This window comes from Oratosquilla oratoria, unplaced genomic scaffold (assembly GCF_046742065.1).
Source record: "Oratosquilla oratoria isolate Oo_2021 unplaced genomic scaffold, ASM4674206v1 SCAFFOLD244, whole genome shotgun sequence".
In the NCBI taxonomy this organism is placed as follows: Eukaryota; Metazoa; Arthropoda; class Malacostraca; order Stomatopoda; family Squillidae; genus Oratosquilla; species Oratosquilla oratoria.
In genome coordinates this window covers 43,654-50,052 of record NW_027467596.1, presented here as the reverse complement: position 1 = coordinate 50,052, position 6,399 = coordinate 43,654, and positions in this window count along the sequence as shown.

Sequence of the window (6,399 nt, the reverse complement as noted above, 5' to 3'; positions counted from 1 at the left end):
GATTTTAACTGTAACAGTCCTAGAGTCCCTTAACTTTATTGTTGTTTCCACAGAAAAAAGTAGTGCAGCGACATGTGTACAGCTTTCTCCAAGACCAGCCATACGTGTACAGTGTGCTGCCAAAATACACCCTTGTCCGCAATAAACCATGGAAGCAGTGGCTTCTCCATGAGCCTCTAAGAATGCAATACCTAGAAAAGATAAAAACGTCTCCAGTGGCATTTTTTTAAGTCTACAAATATCAAATAACCTTTCCGTTATATATATAGCAAAGCTGAATGTAAGAGGCCGGTAGATAGAGGGGTTGGTGAAAAGATATGCAAATTTTATTACTTGGATGTTTTGAAACAATGGCCGATAGGAAGTGCAGAGTTGCATATTCCCGCTTGCTGTCTTGTGTTTTGTAAACATAGGATATCGAGAGAGTGCTGATGTGATGAAATGTAGGCCTATACATCAAGCCAAAGTCCATATAGTATAGGTCAACCCACAAGCGCTCCGTTTTTTCTGTGTTCTGCACATCCGTGACGTCACCGGGCGCAATATGGGTTAAACGCGGGAGCGTGTCAATCTGTGCTTGCCTCTGGGCGGGACAAGGTCACACCTCTCTGCCTTCTTGTTCTCACCATTCATGTGGTTTCACAATGCCTGATTCAAGTTTCAAGCATTTACAGACTGATGGTTAGTAGGATACACTTATTTTGCAGTTTCCATCTAACTGCTGTAATAAAAGCTTGATGTTTTGACCAGTGTTAATTGAATTATTGTGCGTGAATTAACGTGATTAATCTCAATATAATGTGTTCATGTAACTTGTATGTTTTTGAACATACAAGGTCACAGAGATGGGTTCATGAAATGGTAAACAAAACACTTCTAGTTATTTCAGGAAATGCACCATCCCAGGGTAAGCCAAGATCACCACCACCAGGTCCACCAGTGTTGCAAGAAAAAAGACCTCTGACCAGTCTCCCAGTTTCAGGTTTAGATCCTCTGCTTGATCACTTGATTGAAGCCATTAGAACGCTTAAGCAAGTGACACAAGAAAGAAATTATCTGCGTAGGGAACAGAAACAATGGGAAAAAGAGAAAAAGCGTTTACAAAGTATATTCAAAACTGCATATGATATAGCTGTGGCTCACATTAAGAAGGGACTTGGGAAATCCTTTACAGAAACACAAATAGATGCAATGTTAACCAGTAACTTACACAGATAATGATATTAGTGAATCGCTGGTACTGCATGGCTACAGTCAGTGGCGTAGCTAGTGCTTTTGCCGCCCCTTCTCACAAGGAATTCAATAATTCAATATTACAAAAATGTTCAGTTGCCTATACATATTAACTCGTAACAGTAGCCTAGTCCAATTTCTGTGCAGAGGATGTTCATTTTCACCCATGTGTACCCATCCAATCGGATCGATGTTAACACGCTTGCAAACTGTCACACTTTATTATGCTTAATAACGTAGAAAAAACTGACATCTATGAGAGACTGATTAATGTAATTTTATATAAATCGTACAAGGACCAAAAATGCCGCCCCTCAAAAAGTGCTGCCCGGGGCGGACTGCCCCTACCGCCCCCCCCCCCCCCTTAGCTACGCCACTGGCTACAGTTCAAAAGCATACAAATATCTAAGGGAAAAAGAAGCATCTTCCTCTGCCTTCTGTAAATACACCCAACCGCCGTGTGTCAAAGCTGGACTTACAACCTGGTGTGTTATTACCAGTAATTCAGCTTTTGAACAACAACAAAAAACAGAAAAAATGTCAGATATTGAGCGCCTTGGTGTACTGTCTTTTGATGAGACAAGTGTTGCATCAGACTGGACATACGAAAAAGGCACTGATGTAATATATGAACCTAAAAAGAGACTGCAGTGTGCTATGACTTTTACACTAATATGACTAAGGACATACTGTATGACATTATTGTTAAGGTGGAAGAAGCTGGATTTTTAGTTGTTGCTATGGTATCGGATATGGGATCAACAAATCTTAAACTCTTTCAAATACTTGGTGTCACCATTGATAACCATAGCTTCACAAATCCAGCTTCTAGTGACGGAAATTTTGGCTTTTCTGATGCTCCACATCTAATTAGAAACAATCTTTTAGATTCTGGATTCAAATTGGATGGTAAAAATGGATGCAAAAATGAGACCAATTCTTGCATTTGTGAGATAATCAAAAGGAGTGTAAAAGACTTAAAAACAACATTCTCACTCGGCGACAAACACATTGATGTACAAGGTCATCGAAGAATGAATGTTCACTTAGCTGCACAACTGTTGTCTGAAACTACAGGTAAAACAATTAAGTATTTTGGTGAACAAGGCCTTTTAAAGAGTAATGATTGGGAAATGACTAGTAAATTCATTATGCTATCAGATCGTTGGTTTGATCTCTTTAATGCAAGGGTATGTATAGATTTTAAAATATCCTCTAGAAATGCCTATGGGTGGAATTTGGAAGAATAAAATCACATTTTGGAAGATAATATTAAAACTGCTAAAGAAATGAGAATGGGTGGAAAAATCACTTGTATCAATTTCAAAAAGGGTTAATCATTTCTTCAATGTCCCTCTCAAAGTTATACAAAATGTTGAATGAAAGATTTAATGTAACCTTTTTACTAACATACAGACTAAATAAAGATTGCTTACATTTTTTTGGCTGTCTTAGACAAGCGGTTCAGAAAAAAAAAAATGCCTAGGAAAAAAGCCCCACTTAGGAAATTCCCTGATGGAAAAAAGCCCCACCTTCAAAATACCCAGGTGGATAAAACCCCCAAATCCTAAAAAAAAAAAACTATTTAGGAAAACAAGATAACAATTTAAAAATAAAACTGTGTTTATTGCTTAAAAGATAAGTTTACTTGACACTACAGTATATGAAAATAATACAATATTGTTACGAAAGCGGCCCCTATTGCATCCTGTCGACATCGTGACATCGGAGATGACGCTTTCATCGTGATCCTTGGCGCCAAAGGTGGACGCCACCTGGAAGCACGTGACGTCGAGCAGCGACTGTGATTGGTCGAGGCGTGCTTGGCGAGACTGCGTGGGCACGCTATCCCGGGGAGGAGGGAGACGAGCAGCACAGGTGACGGGAGAAGGCGTCGTGGTTCTCGCTCGGATTATTATTGCGTTTGTAAGCTGTAGCGAAGCTTCAAGTAGCCTTTCGAGGGTTCGTAAGTGACCCGAGGTGCCTCCTACAGCCCAGTATTCTTTTGTAGTGGCTCTGTGTAAATAGAGGACATAAGTCTACTTTGCGTTTTCGTCGCCTTGAGAACTCTCCACGGGACGAGGTGGCGAGTGTGAGCGGGCGAAGCTCGAAACATTACCGTCACGTCTCTTAAATGCAACGGACCTATGAATTGAAATCGGGTGACAAACCTCCAGTCTCTGGGGGGGGGGGGTTTGTTACAATATATTGAATATTAATAAAACAATCGGAAATTACTTTAATTCAACACAAATAATACATGAAAATAGGAAATCAATAGTATAATTAAGGCTAGCTATGCAGTATAAAGTATAAAAGTATTAAGTATGAAATAATACAAAGTCAGCACCAATTTACATGATATATGAAAATACTACAATATACTAAATATTATGAATAGCAGATTTTTAGTATAGAAAAATACAAAGTCAGCACTAAGTTATGAAATAGTACATTTGAAAGTTAGCACTACATAAAATAAATCTAAATTTAAAAGCGGTGCAGTGGGCACGCTCCAATGTCTTTCTGGCCTGCTTCGAAGTCTTTGCAGAGAGTAGAAAGCCTTTTCTGAAGGCTTTTTGTATGTCTCCTCTGGCGTTTTTGTGGTGGTTGGCCTCGGTCATTTTCCAATAGTGTCGTTGCAACAAGGGCTTGGTCTTCGTAGAGCCTCGATTGCGATCCACACGGAAGGATGGTCGTGGCCGATCATCTGTGTGAAGGCTTGGCTCCACGCCTCACAATGATTGTTCGTACGATGCCCGCCAGACAAGCTTACTTCGTGTACGTTCCAAAGTTCGGGTGGAAAAATGAGTGGTGTTAGGCGCATACGAAGCGGCGGTAGCACATCACCTGGGCGTTCGGGAGGCATCTGGATACGACGATATCCTCCAGACACGTAGTTCGCATCGAAATAATCTACCAGACAACTGAGTTGAACCGGAATAACAGTTCTTAAAAATTCCATCCCCTCCTAAACTCTGTCACATGGCAGAAAAGCCAAGGCATCTAACATAGAACAAAATAATCTACTTTCTTCGTCTGTCTTGTACAGTGTCACAAGGCCTAATTCCTGTATCTTCCTCCAGGTGTTCTGCGGTAAGTGGAAAAAACAACCGTGGCACTGAACGTGATCCCCGAATACAGTCCGGATAGCATTCACAGTCGCGAGTTCGAAATCGGTTGTGATTGTCGTAGGATCAAGGTTGAATCCTGGTGTGGCACACAGTTCTTCAGAAATGCTCTGAGTTTTGCCAGAAAGAAAGGCGTAGACACATGTTATCACCGACTCGCCTAAAGGACAATGAATTATATAGAGTTGATGAAAGAGTTTCGGAGCAGTCCGGAATGTGCCATCCATAAACCATCGAGTGGAACGAGCAAAATAACGCAATCCTTCTTCAGTTGCAAAGGCAATAATCTGTCCACTGCTATCAGCACCACTATCATAGAACATGAACTCCTGACCATCCAACATAGTCCATGAATCGTCCAGTTTTAAATCTTGCAAACAAGCGGGATCTTTCGGAAGAGCGTGGGGCTTATGGTTGCGAATTGTGCATTTCATAGACTCTGAGTTTCCAATCTCAACACGCACTGCGACAGGAAGATTAACAACAGCATCGGCAATAATCTGACTTGGCTTTCCTCTTTTTTTTTTTTTTTTTTTTTTGCACCCGACCTAGATATGGATCAAAAGGTCTCCTGTCGGCATGCTCCGCCTTTGTAATCCTTTGTAATCATTCATTTGAACTCTGGCCTTCGTGGCATCTACTTTAGAAGTATTAGAATTATGACTATGTTTTGTACCTTTGATTTCAATAGATATATCCAAGTCCGTGTGCAGTGTTGCACTGCATTTCATAGCTTTTCTCCTTGAACACTCCCATCGTATAGACGTTTTGTTCACACTCTTCTTCGTGTACATATAACCATCATAACAAAGTTTCTGTCCACCTTTGTTGTTTTTATAATTTCCATGTTGAAATATATATATATATATATATATATATATATATATATATATATATATGTATATATATAAATATATATATATATGTGTGTGTGTGTGTGTGTGTGTGCGTATATCGAGGACTACTATTACACAGGACGTGGGCATCCAGATCCCTGGGTCCGTTAGCGGAGGCCAGGCCAGTGCAGGGTTGCCACTCCTAGTGTTTTCCCACTAGATCTATTATTTTTGCCTCAGTCTAGTAGTCTAGTGGTTTTTCGTCATGGATATCAAGGATCTAGTATATTATGAAAATCCCAATAAAGACGTTTAATTTTGCATTACGGAGCAAAATTCTTGGAGCCAGATGCTAGATTGAAAAAGTTTGAGCCTAACACAGAAAAATAGTGCTAGATCTGGCACCAAAAGTCCTAAATTGGCAACCCTGCCTACTAATCACGCAACCATCCTCAAAGTACAGAATATAGCAGGCTGTCGCGCTCGTGTCGAAGTTTGTATCGGTTTTCGCAAAATTGTTATTTTTCTGCATCATTTTTGTCTATTACTTCTCGAATTATCCCATGAAAGCATGATTTGTCATTGAAAGGTTTTGAAAATTAGCTATAACACAATCACACATACAGTTACTATGAATTGAATGTATATCATCATACGATCTCCATAGAAATTGTCAGTCAAATTGGCGCACTTGTTATTTGTATATAGTACGTTTGCGCGATTGATTGGTTACATTAGTACATAGATGTTTGCAGGACGGTTGAGGTTTGTATTATACGAATTATTAGTTTGTGCAAATTTTTAAGTGCAGAATCGGAAAGAGCAATGCAACAACAGTCTTGCATAAAAGTGACGAGTTTAGCTCATAGTTTGGATTATTGCACCATCACAGGCAGTATACAGTTTTCTAATTTCAAAATGTTTTCATGTGTATGTTGCGTAATATAATTCGAATGTAGTAGTTTCTTTGTGTAATGTAGTAGTTTTTGGCAAACTGTCTAGGTTTTATTCATTTTCCAGAGTGGCAAGTTGGCAACACTGGACCAGTGCGCTACTAGCAATGTAGGTGTTAAGGTGGTGTCACTCCGTCTTTCTCGCGTGGCTGCATTTAGAAGTGGATTGTATTTGTTTATATAGGTTTTTCCTGATTTTGTGTATTCAAAATGCCGAATAAGTGTGGTGTTGTGAACTGCAACAGT